General features: G+C 42.3%; 1 protein-coding gene across 2 annotated transcripts in view; it reads right to left on the bottom strand.

The window, feature by feature from the left end:
* Positions 1 to 13,988, bottom strand: part of kremen1 (kringle containing transmembrane protein 1) — a 164,357-nt gene that overhangs the window by 149,729 nt on the left and 640 nt on the right. The window lies entirely within an intron of this gene.

Here is a 13,988-nt window from a genome sequence, read left to right as displayed (position 1 = left end):
TCGAAACATCAGCCTTCCTGCTCCTCTGATGCTGCTTGGCCTGCTGTGTTCATCCAGCTCTACACCTTGTTATCTCAGATTCTCCAGCATCTGCAGTTCCTACTATCTCTGAAACAATTTTAACCCCACTGCGAAGCCTCTTCTAAGGATGCCTACCCTGACGAAGTTACCCTCCTCCCTCCGGAAAAACCTCAGTGGATCTCTCTCCCACTGCAACTCTCTCGTAATCTCTTCGGCCTTGAAACTGCTCAACCACGTCCTGAAGCAAACCAGGTACTACAGCCACATCACCTTTCTTAGTACCTGCCTGCAAAACCTTTAACAAAAGTACAAAGATTTAGTCTGAGAAACTCAACTTGGGACAGCAAAGCTGTGATTTCTAGACGAACTGCAGTTCTCCTCCGAGAACAGGGTGATGTTAGCAGTTAACCAGATGAGTTGCCACGAGGCCCGTTCTACTTTCTGCCCCCTTTCAAAACCATAGACCACGTGTTTGCCACAATTTCCGCCACCAGTCCCTGAGCAGACGTGGGTATGTGCTGGGTTCGTTACAATCAGGCAGGTGTAACCAATAGCCCATGAAACAAGAGATTGGTCACCTCCTTGGAAAGGACAGTTAATGTGGTCATGTTTACCACGAGACTGAACAAATTTTCCCTTTATAGAGAGGTTGAGAAGTATTACTACAACAGTGCACACCCTGGTAAACAGCAAACCTGTTAACATCTACTGATAAAGCAAGCAATATTTCATCTGAAGGGCTCCTCCCTCCACTCATTTGGGGTATCTGATCATTTGTTTATCAGTTTCACGTTGTGGTCACACCTGACTCACTACTCGAATAAGGGCTGGGATAATTTTAAATCTATCCTTTGATTCTTGAGATGTGAGCAAGGCTGGCTTTGTTGGCTGGCATGTTGGAATAACCTGCAACACTCCTTCGAACTACTATAGAAGAGAGCTGATTGAGATTTAATCAGAGAGTTCCCAAAGAAGCAAGTACAAGGAAAAGCTGCTGGAGACTGTTTGGTGCGAATGTGCCCACGAATACAAACAGTGCTGAAAGTGTTGGTACCAATTATAACTAATTGTTAAGAAGAAACTGGATTTTCAACAATGGGATCAGTGAAAACTAAAACCGAGTCGCAGTGACTATTGACCATAATGTGCGTGCACTCTTGTCAAAGAACTGTTTGAGTGGAATCTTATAGGGGTGTGTGGCAGAATGGGGGGGGACAATTGCAGCGAGGCCCACCTCAAAGTCGAGAGCATTCCAAACCATCTTTTATGTTTTTCACAAACTGTCTGCTGGGATTCTCAGAAAGCAGAGGTGGGTTGCCAATCGACAGGAATGAATGCACGTTAAACACCTTGTTAACAGACCAACTCGCCTTGTCAATGTTCGGACTCCCATTTTACCAATCTCACAAACCAAGCTTGACCTTGGGAAATCGCGAGGAGGAAGCCACAACAGATTCCGCTCTGCACTCGTTCAAATGACCTCCATCCTGGAAACCAGGTACCAACATCGCAGGGCATGGTCCATGGGCACTGGCCACATGCACCCCATGTTCATGGACATTGGCATCCAACACGTTCCAGCCTCTAAAATCCCTCATGGTGCAACTCCAATCCACTTATAGCACGCGTCTGCACTTCAATGCTGCACCAGAAACTCTCACTGTAATATTACCACAAGGTCACTATGTGCTCAGGGACACACACCCAGCTCATGGGCTGGACCAGGCTGCTTTGCCAGGCTCCTTGCTTGCTCTCATGACACTTATCCACTCTGAGCCTGCCCAAATGCTCACAGCATCCCCAATACTTCATTGCACGCTCCCCATTAGCCAGCAATATCAGGCTCAGATTACTGCTGTCTTTCCATGCTGTTTAGCACAGGCACAAAGCAGGGAGGCTTGTCATAGTGGTCAGCAGGGAAGTCCAGAGGATAATTTTCACTCTGGGGTTCTGGGCTCATTAAGTCAAGTGCGGCCTCCGATACCAGCCCAGACCCTGCTCAGGGCAGTCAAAGTCAGGATACTTTGCTCATTAGGGCTGCGCAGCTGAGTATTGGGTATCCAACCATCCAGTGGGTGTCCTTCTGAGTGCCCTGTTGGGGGGGTGCTTTCCTCAGGGAATGAGAAAGAAGCAAGTATTATGGATGATGAGAGTGGGTGGCACAGCTATTACTGTTGGCGCAGGAGGGGTGGTGTCCATCTCCCAAGCGAGTGAGTAGGCAGCACAGAGGGCAGGCAAGGTGAGTGGTGTCAGGGATTGAAGTGGATGACAGTAGGTGGGGAAGATGTTACAGGCAACAGTGAGTGTGGTAGAGCATTGGCCTTAGTGTGAGGTGAGTACTGTAGCAGAGATAGAGTGAGTGTGAGATCATAGAGTCATACAGTACAGAAAAGGCCCTTCTGCCCATCGGGTCTGCAAAATAACTACCAATAAAAGCACACTAATGCTAATTTCCTGCACTGGTTCCCATGTCCTTGAATGCTGAGATATTTCAAGTGCTCATCCAAATATTTATTAAAAGGATGTAAGGTTTGCAGCCTCCACTATCTTCTCAGGCAGTGCATTCCAGATTCCCACCAGCCACTGAGTGAGAAAAGGTATCAGAGAGCAGATTGTGGCACTTATGCAGGCAGCATGGAGAAGGTCATTGACCTTCTTCCTACAGTGCTGGCCAATCTTCCAGGCAGCTGAGACAGCAATAACACGGGTGGCAACTTCAGACTAGGCTGGCATGGACTGGCATTGTGGCCTCCACTGCCAGTATTGGGGAAAGAAGAAGTTTTGCATCAGCACCACCCCATCCAGCAGGACCTCCAGGAGTTTGCCTGATTCTGGTTTTCCTCCAGTCTGCCACATCTGGGGCAAATGTCAAGAAACGTGCAGGACAGCTCCAGACTGCCAGCGCATGTCCTGGTGTACAACGGTCTTTTAAAGATTTTGCGGGTGCAAAGGATGCTGGTCAATTCCGTGATATCTTCTGAGCAGGGAGAGGTTCTAGGACCAGCTTGTGGTGAGATGGCTTGGAAATCAGGCATTGGACACACAACTGGGATGCGGTAGACAAGCAAGGTGGTGAGTTTGTTAGGATAAAGCGAGAGAACTCATTCAATCTCCAAAAAACTCAACGCAACTCAGTCTTAGCCAAAATATGTAAAATTTGCCTTTTTTTACAGAATTATTGCTCACCACCAGCAACAAGTAAGAACTTCACAATCAGTAAAAGAAAATAATAATACGTATGTAGGTTTAGTTGTATAATTATTTTTCATCTAGAAAATAAATGAGGGGACATTGAAATTTTATGGTATGGAAAAGGGTCCTCAAAAATCAACAAGTTTAAAAATCCCTGACACATTAGAACTGTAAAAATCTATGCCCTGTGCCACTAAAACTATTATTTGCTTATTTACCTCACCCTTCTAAATTTGTATATAAAGTCACATTCACTTTGATTCACCCTTGTAGCTCTTAAAAGGAGGTCAACAACACAATTATTTTTCCTTTAAAATTTTGACAATCATCCATATGGAAATACAATACAGAAACACAATATAAGGCATATGAATTACAAAGCTCCTTTCAGAGGCTTCACCAGTTCAGAACTGTGAGCTACTCAATCTGCATTGATATGTCATTAACTTCCTGCAGAGTGATCATGTTAATCCCCCTAAGAAAGAACTTTTGGGTTAATATCTTAGGTCAAACATGATATGCTTGATTTCACATTTTTATTGACATTTTAAAAAAGACTTTTTATACATTCTCAACTTTGGTGTGTCCTGTCTCTACCTCACTGCAGCAATGTGAACCTTTCCGATTTGCTATTTTTATGAATGAGACTGCTACCTTAGCACGTTCTGTGTTGGACTGTGACAACATTACTTCATTTTTTAAATGCAGCAAATCTTTATAATTACATCACTGCGTCAAATTGTTCTAGACTGGAATCTAAGTCATAACCAAGAAATATTCCTTTTCTAGGCGCCTGCTTCAAAAAGCACAGAAATAGGCCGCTCAGCTCCTAAAGCCTGCTCCCCCATTCAAAAGCATCATGATTGATCTGCATTCTGCTGCATTTCCCATCTTTGATCCATATCTCTTTTTATGCTTAGAAAAGAGAAGTCCTGAATCTGGTCTCAAATGCTCAAATTATCTCAATGTTCACAGCTATTTAGGACAGATTCCAAATTCTGCTACGCATTGCTTCTCAATGTCCACCCCAGGAGATGAATTCCGTTCCTGAAATTATCCAATGAAATCCATATGCACACAATTACATTCATCTTTAATCCAACCAACTTCAACATGTATCGAATGAACAAAGCGTTCTTAACCTCGTTCATGCACTACTGGAGGAAAAATATTCAGGATGTAAATATTTATAATCAACCTGCTCAGATATGTTATAGCACAGCTGCGGATGCAGCTGGGAGTTGTACCTAGACCTCCGAGCTCAGAGGCAAGAGCATTACCATTGAGCGACAAAAGCCCTCAAGCACTGAAGGTTTCAGCCCTGAATAGTCTCAAACCACAAGCCTTTCAGCTAAACACACTGACAGATTGCACCACAGAGACTAATGCAAAGAAAAATCAGGATGTAAGAATAGACATATTTGACATACCTTTACAATAGTCGTATCAAGCCTGTATCCTGTATTAATGATAAGGAATGATTAGCTCTGATTTGGGAAAAGAAATGTCTGCATGTTGCGCTGCTCATTCAGAACAAGGATGGAAGCAATAATTTGCAAAATCCCTTATCGTGAAACAGGCAAATATTGAGCAAGGCTGATACCTAGGCCAAGAGCAACTCAAGTAAAGTTGTGGAAAATAAGGCAAATTATCCATAGAAAAATCTATAGCATCAACTGCTTGTAGTTAATGTAAAAATCTATTGTACTTGTGGAAAGTACATATCAGTCATTAGTGCGATGGTCGATTGTAATCAGCATGCTTTATGGTTCCCCCTTTAAACTGTTTGGCTCAATGCACCCTCTCTAATGCAATATTTGCTTACACACTTACAAAATATTTCAGTTCATGGAATGCAATGGATAGTTGGGAACAATTCCAAGGCCGTAATCTATTAAATGCCATCATTAACAATAAGATCAAATATTGTACTGTGTATAAATTTCATCTAAACACTGAACTTTGGTGGGTCACTTGGAATAAATGCGTCTAATTTTATGAAATCAGCGAATTTCATTGACCATCACTTGGGAGATAACAGTCTGGGAAACTAATGCATTTCACTCCGTGATAGCAAGAAGCCAACCACAGTCAGTTATGGCACTAGACTGATATTGAGTTGTCCTGACACATACTATCCTAACAGTATGCCTTGTTCCAGTACCTGCAGAATTCCCCTTTGTCATTCCCTACCTTCTTTACTACAGTGGTCTACTTTTGTGCAATTAACAACTGGATGCATAAGTGTGCCAGATGTTGAGATTAAGTTTAATTTTCCATTGTTAATTCCACAGTCTGTAGGCTGGGACTCAGGTAATTTGAGGAGTTGAAGAGAAGGCACAATTGGTTATTTTAGAATTATGAAGGAGTTCAATATGCTGGAAGGAAGTATGATTCTTCTTAGATTTCCAAAATTAGTGACAGATTCATGATAAAGAAACCTAAAGTAAACAAACAATTAGCAGAAGAACGATTAACATATGGAACAAATTTCCAGAACTGGTAACCAAACAGGAAACATTAAGGATTTCAAAAAAGTCTCTGATATCTGGTGGGATTTGTGGTTTTAAATTTTTGTAATGCCAAGATATTCACGGGGTGGGAAAAAAATAAATTAATGCACAGGAAGTGAGCTGATGATCTTGCCTTGACTAAAACACATCACTATATTCACACAAATCCTGTGGGATCAATTTTCCTAAAATACCTTGCCCAAATCAATAGGTCCATAAAAATCATTCTGTAGCAATGAGCCAAATTTGTTCTCATTTGTTTTTCATTACTTTCAATCAGGCAATAAAACTGTGGGGAAATGCAATATTACAAAGTGTGGAGCTGGAGTAACACAGCAGGCCAGGCAGCAACAGAGGAGCAGGAAAGTTGACGTTTCAGGTCGGGACCCTTCTTCAGAAATTTCACATTTTTCTGAAGAATGGTCCCAACCCTAAATGTCAACTTTCTTGCTCCTCTGATGCTGCCTGGCCTGCTGTGTTCCTCCAGCTCCACACTGCGTTATCTCTGACTCCAGCATCGGCAGTTCTTACTATCTCTGCTGTATTATAAATTATAATAGAGATAAATAGGCGAAGCAAAGGGAGAGTAAAAGAAAAGACTGGGAGGTAACATGAAAGAGAATCCAAAAGACTTCTACAGAGTAGTAAAAGGACAATAGGAGATTATTAGGAACCTAAGAAGGTGGTTTACAGATAAAGGATGATCCGGGCTAATAAATGAGTACTTTGTATTTGTCTTTATCAAGAAGGAAGCTGATGTTCAAGGCATAGTGAAAGAGGAGGTAGCTAAGACATTTGATGGGCTTAAAATTGAGAACAGGGAAATAGTAGCAGGGCTGGCTGTACTTAAAGTTGATTAGGCATCAGGATTAATGGTATGTATCCGAGGATACAGAAGGAAATATGGCTGGAAATTATGGAAGTACTGGCTAAAATTTTCCAATCCTAATCAGGTAGCATGGTGGTGCCAAAAGGCTTCAGAATTGCAAAGGTTACGATCTTATTTTTAAGAAGGGTAATAACAATAAACACAGCAATGACAGGCTAGTCAGTCGAACTTCAGAGGTAGGGGAAGCTTTCAGAAATGATCATTCAGGGCAAAACTAATAGTTACTTGGTCAAATATGGTTAATTAGGAAAAACCGGCATGGATTTGTTTCAGGCAAATCATGTTTAACTAACTGGTTTGAGCTTTTTGTTAAGGTAACAGGGTGAATTATGTTGGTAACATGGTTAATGGACTGTCAAAAGGTATTTGATAAAGTTCCATAGATCAGGCTTGCAAACAAAGGTTAGAGCTTATGGAATTAAAGAGAGAGGGTATATGAAATTGGTCGAGTGAAGGACTCAGGGTGTGGATTTTTCAACTGACAGAAGGCTTATGTTGAGAATTCTGCAAAGTTCAGTGTTAGCATCTGCTATTTTTTTGATATATATTAATGACCCAGACTAGCATGTATAGGGCAAATTTCAAAATTTGTGGGTGTCACAAAAATTGGAAGTATTATGAACACAGGTGTCCATTGTAAATGGTGAAGACAATAGTGTTAAATTTCAAAAGTACACAGACAGGCTAGTGCAATCCACAGACAAGTGGCTGATGGCACTTCATGCAGAGTTGCGCAAAGTGAATCATTTTGGTAGCAAGAGCAAGGTAGGGAGAAGCAATGTGACTGAAAGGTTACAATTCTAAACAGGATACAGGAACAGAGTGACCTGGAGTTATAAATGCACAAAACCTTGGTGACGGCAGGGCACGTATTGAAAGGGATTAATAATACATACACATTCCTGGGTTTTATAAACAAGGCCACAGAACAAAATAGAAAAGTGGTCATAATTAACCGTATTGGTTTGGCTTCAACTGGAAAAAGTGTCCAGTTCTGAGTACCATAGTTCAGAAAGGATATGAAGGCATTAGAAATGTTGAGAAAGAAAATCATGAGACAGGTTTCTGAGTGAGGAACTTCAGCTTTGTGGCTGGAATGGAGAAGTTGGGTTGATCTCCTTGGAAAACAAAAGTTTAAGAGGAGCGTTTATGAAGAGCATGGACTGACTAAACAGGGAGACAACATCAGCTGTTTTGTTGGTAGAAGATTGAGAATCAGAGGAAAAACTGATTTAAGGTGATTGGCAAAAGAATCAACAGCATAACAACAAAAATCTCTTTACAGTAGCATGGCAGCACAATAGTTAGCACTGCTGCCTCCCAATGCCAGGGACTGTCTGTGTGGAATTTGTATGTTCTCCCTGTGTCTGCGTGGGTTTCCTCCAGGTGCCCTGGTTTCCTCCCACAATCCAAAGATGTGCAGGCTAAATGGATTAGCCACAGTAAATGTGTGATTACAGGGATAGAGTGGGCGAGATGCTGTTTGGAGGGTCGGTGTAGACTCGATAGGCTGAATAGCTTCTATCTGCACTGTAGGGATTCTATGACGTATCTGTGGTCAGGATCTAAAATGCACATGCTGAATGGTGGAGGAAAATTCAAATGAGAATTATATATTCATCTAATGGGAGATAACTGCAGACCTATGGGGAAAACGCTGAGAGACAAGCTTAGCTGAGTTGATCTTGAAGAAAGCTAACATGTACACATTAGGCCAAATGAACCTCTCATGTGCTGTATTCATTCTATAACTCTGTTTTTGTTTGTAGTAATGAGAAATTGTAGTCAATTGTGATGCACAAGTTGCAGATTTGTTCAACCAGCAGTTTAAACTTCAAAAGATCATACACTCAAGTCAAATTTAGAGTGCACAGTTTTGACATTTCAAACTAGACTAAGATAATTGTTCTAGATGCTATCTTAAAAGTACAAAGTTAAGCTGAAGTCTGAGCTGCAGTTTAGGTGAACTGAAATAATGCAATGTGTTTAATAGTTTGTTTCATCTGTGCTGATGAGACAATTGATCCTTGTATACTTGCTTGATTGCTTAAACCTGTCTGGAACTATTGAGACAAGTGTCAACACCACAGGGGAAATGTTTCAGAAAGGATCTGGGATCCAGCAAAAAAACAGGTGTTTTGAAATTCTTTAAGCTCTGAGATATTTTAAATTATTGTAAACAAAGATTTAGAAATAGTGTCTTCCCTACATTGTTTTGAGATGTTTTGGTCATCTGGATTATGCTCCAAATCACTGCTCAAAAACAGGTTGGAGGACCAAGTGCAAGTTTCACAAGCAAAGTATAATGGCTGACTGAGGACTGAGCACCAGTTCCATGTGGGGTTTATAATGGGTGGAGAAGGGGCAAGAACTTTTTCACATGGGGTGTATTAACAGGAGGCAGAGGATATGGGGGCTTTTCAAACAGAGTCCACTCACCCATTTCCTCGCAGTGCAAAAATTGACTGTCATCATTCAGTATTGTTGTTTAGAACTTGGCTTAAAACGAAACTGCAAACTGCTTGGAAATAATTTAGTGTAACTCACTTCACAAACCTGCCTCTGCATTAAGCAAGAAGCATCACAGCATCTTATGCATCCAATACATGAATCAGATTGCTACTTCTATCTTTCAAATTAAATTGCGTCTCCTCTAATCCTTGGCCAGTGGATTTTGGGATAGACTAATAAGGATTTTCTTTCAGGTCATCTCAAGCTTTCAGTAAATGATCTCAATACCCCATCATAAATCAGGTTACAGGGACGATCATTGAGGCAAACAGAGGGGAGCCATTTTTCAGTGAGCCTATGCCCACTTTACCAATAAACCCACTAATTTCACATTCAGCTGAAAAGAAAACTTTTATTCTCCTTGCCTGGTGTGGATTCAAACCCAGGAACCAGCTAGGAAAGAGCAAATTTTACTAAGCTGCAGACTCATAGGCAAAACAATGTTACACAAGGTGATATAGGCAAACATCATGCCTTTCAAGTCGGTATGTTACACAGTAAGTAAGTATGCATTACATAGAGAGTAACAGATGGCTGCAAGTGTTTTATAAGGCTTTCTAAATGGTATTTGAATGGGAAGGGTATGTTACAAGCTTAAACATGCTTCTAAACCTTACAATGATGGACTTATTTCTATTACCACCACTCAGTTTTCATTCAGATGGCTGAAAGTTTGAGGTTGAAATCCACGGTTTCAGTTCATAGGAAACATAAAACATAAGCAAGGGTGATTTTTAATGCAATACTACTGGAGTTTTTGCCTTGTAAAAAATAACATTCTTTAAATGAAATGTTGGACTGTGCACAGTTTGCTTAATCAAATGAACATTAAAGATCCCAAGAGGCTCCCCCTGTTGTCCTGGCTAAAATCTTTCCCTTAATAACATCATGGATTAAACTCCTCCATTTCTTGGGGAACACGCATCCAAAGAATAGCTGGTCTATCTGCCTGTGTAACAGCAGCTATATTTGAACATTGGTAATGGCAAGACACTATCATCATCTAAACACAAACATTACTGGCGAGAGATCACTCTCTTTTCATAATTGGGCCTCATATTTCACTCATATTTCATATGGTTAACAATTCTTACCAGTCTCCTGACGAGCACAAATCTTGCGTGGTGGGAACTAAAGACATTTGACAAGATTATTCTGGCACTGAACCATTATTTCTATCGGATCAGTGGTAAGGAATGAGAGTTAAATGAACAATAACTCATTCCTTTTTAATTACGCGTTCAGTTTGTAGAAATAATGGCTATCTGGAAAGGATTACAAGGCACTAGTCTAATTGAAGGGTATACCAACATGACAGATTTCACGAGCAAAGCTTGAGCAGTTTATAATCATGATCTGAGGTTGCAAGATTAGATTACTGCCTTGAAATCTCTCCAGGTGTCTGTTTGTTTCGTTCCCTCTCAGTGTTTGATGAGGTGCTTTTACTCAACATTGATTCTGATTGTGATGCCAGCAATGCTTGTCAGAACAGAAGCCAACTGCAGCTGCACAGAAGCAAAATTGGTGTTCATATCAAAGAGCATTCCAGGGACGGGGCATTGCTGGAAAGTCTGCTTTACTTTCTATCTCTTGTTGCTTTGAGAATGAATTGCTGGATCTCTGTAATTCACCAGTATTAATTTAATATAAGAGTAGCTCACTAATGGTAAGTTAGTGCGAGTCACGTGTATGGGAATGCAGTCACATATAAATCAGACAAGGTAATGTCCCTAAAATTAAACAGGGAACTGCAGATGCTGAAGATTTGAAACAAAACCAGAAACTGCTGGACAAACTCAGCAGGGTCTGTGGCAAGGAAGCAGAGTTAACATTTCAAGGCCAGTCAAAACTGAAGGGTCACTGGACTCGAAATGTTAACTCTTGTTTTCTCTGCACAGATATTGTCAGGGCTGCTGAGTTTCTCCAGCAATTTCCGTTTTTGTTGAAAGTAACATTAGGGGCCATTAGTGATCCTGGAGGTGGCTTACTTCAAAACGACAGCTTCTTACTAACACCAGCAAAAATCAAAATCGAGATTCTCAAATTACCACGGTGAATTTTAAATTGATGTTTCTTGGATTACCAGTATGGCCCTTGGATTACTGGCCAAGTTACTTAATCACTACATTACGATCACCAGATTAATTATCATGACACTGTCACTTCAAGAAATGATTAGCACTTAAGTATAAAGCCACAGTGTGGTTTGGAGTAAAATATAATTATTTAAAGTATTACAAATAGAAGGTTCCAAAGTAAAATTGGCATTTATGTTCTTTCTATATAATACTTTAAACTAATTGTTCCTGTTAAAGATGTGTGGCTCCTGAAGAGTGTGCAGAGGAGGTTTATCAGAATGGTTTCAGGATTGGGGGTTTGGGTTGTGGAGCAAAGGAGACTGAGAGATTTGATCGAGGTAGACAGATTTGGACGCTATAGTAAAAACAAACCTACCCATTAGCTGTAACAACAAGGAGTAAGTGGCATGGATTTCCAGGAAGAGATGCAGAAGAAGTGTGAGGTGATGTGTGACTTTGCTTTCACTGCCCAGAGGGTGGTGGAAATGAAGGCAGTCAATAATTTCGGAAATAAATTGGATGGACATTTGAAGGAAATAAACTTGCAGGACTCCAGGCTTGGAGAGGGAAGGGTGTGACTTGTTTGCTGAGTGGGGAGATAGCATGACTTCCATAGCCACACTGGCCTGTCCTCAATGACTCTGTAGACTTTTTGATGCTTCCTTACATTTGAGAAACATGTCTGAATAACAACACTGTCTTGAAGCAGTTATTCTGTTTTCTCTCTAATGATGCAGCAATCTTCCCTTCCTATTCCCAAGGCCTGGGCTCTTGCTGGGACGTCTCACTGATGTCAACGGCGGCCGGATGTTTCAGCTGAGTCGTTCCTGTGAGCGCCAGGAGAATGGCCTACCACTCGGCTATTTGACTGCATGAGGCACCACCGCTGCGCTGGATCCTTTGGAACTAGGACGCGGATCCCCGGCCGGGATCTCCAGACCCCTGCTGGAGAACTACAGCCTGCTTTCCCAAAGTCCCCACCCCATGAGGACACCCACATCTGGCGGAAAGGCCAGTGTAACGCAGTCCGGATGGGGGGAGGGTGGTGGAAACTTGGAGCTTTAAGCTCAGGCCAGTTCTATGCGACCTCATCCAGGCAGTGAAAACACAAGGAGAAAGGAAGGGACCTTTCCGCTTATATTTACGAAACGATTCCTCATCGATGAATTTTACAACACGGGAGACCGATCAGTCCATCGCCCTTCCTTCTACTCACTGTCCTCCAGTGAATGTTTCCTTTTCAAATAGATCTGCTCTGTACATGAAAATAGATGATGGACAGAAGGACCTTTGTTGTAAGAGGTGGTGGTATTTGTTGGGGATGGGGGGCGGTGGGAAGGATTAGTGTAAATGTTTTGATGCAGGATGGAGTGTCGATTTACTGTGTGCTGCTAGTCTTTCTAGAATGGACAAACAATGCAAACAGACTGTGCTCAGAAAGCAGCGCGTCAGGGAGCTGCAAATTTAGCCTGGCTCAGCTCACCACCCCAGATGGTGTGTGACATACTGGGAACGGTTCGTTCACCCCCGGCTCGGAATAAGCCGAAAGAGAGAGAGACAGAAAGCAACTTTCCATGAACGAGTCGGAAGCCTGGGGCTGCAGATTGCACCGTTAATGAAGGGTCAGAATAAAACCCATTGCTTTGCTGAGCTTCAGTCGCATGTGCAGAAGCTCTGATCCCCCATTGAAAAGCGAAATGAGATTTAGAGTCCACAGCGTACCTCCTCCCCCCGGCCCAGCTGACCCGGGACTGGCTGGGGAATCCGGGTGGGATATGGACTTCAGGGGAATCTCTGTCAAGAGTCCCTGATCCTGAATCTGACCAGCTTTAATCAGACACATCACTGCAGCATCCGAAAGGGATGGCTGTGAAAGTTACCGCTGGACACTGACAGGTTTGTCAATCTGGCTAGTCCCCTCTTCACAATACACAGCAATGTAGTCAGTAACCCAGCACTGTCCATTAGTGTGTGTCCGGCTATGTGCCTCTGTACCAGTCTCTCCGTTTATTGTATACATAAGTATACAGAGATCCATTAAAGATGACTTCTCAAATCGACCACATGCTTAACTATCTACTTCATAGATTTATCAGTCATGTCAGTCATAACTATATACTGAGCTATTTATCTAATTATTTATCTATGTATTTATTGATCCATATAGATACTTATCCATCTTCACATTCAGCTGTTGAGTTTCTGTCGATATATTTTTTGACATATACAAGGACAAAGCCAGCCATTCATTTCGCTCCCCATCTACCCCTGAATGTGACTCCCAGCCTAACGCCGTCTGTGTAAGTACATGCCAAAGATCACAGGACACCCACTGCCTTTACAAAGTTGGAAGCCAAGCTGACAGTGATCGATCCGGAGCCTTGCCTTTCTCTCTGTCTCCTCCACCTACCTCTCTCTTTCTCTATCTCTATCTCTCACTGTCTCTCTCTCCTTCTCCAACCACCTAGCGCTGTCCCTCTCCTTCTCCAACCACCTAGCGCTGTCTCTCTCCTTCTCCAACCACCTAGCGCTGTCTCTCTCTCCTTCTCCAACCACCTAGCGCTGTCTCTCTCTCCTTCTCCAACCACCTAGCGCTGTCTCTCTCTCCTTCTCCAACCACCTCGCGCTGTCTCTCTCTCCTTCTCCAACCACCTAGCGCTGTCTCTCTCTCCTTCTCCAACCACCTAGCGCTGTCTCTCTCTCCTTCTCCAACCACCTAGCGCTGTCTCTCTCTCCTTCTCCAACCACCTAGCGCTGTCTCTCTCCCTCTCCAACCACCTAGCG

Source organism: Rhincodon typus, chromosome 24 (assembly GCF_021869965.1).
Source record: "Rhincodon typus isolate 14 chromosome 24, sRhiTyp1.1, whole genome shotgun sequence".
Lineage (NCBI taxonomy): Eukaryota > Metazoa > Chordata > Chondrichthyes > Orectolobiformes > Rhincodontidae > Rhincodon > Rhincodon typus.
The sequence above is the reverse complement of the archived record's forward strand: the minus strand, read 5'-3'. Positions and strand labels throughout refer to the sequence as shown.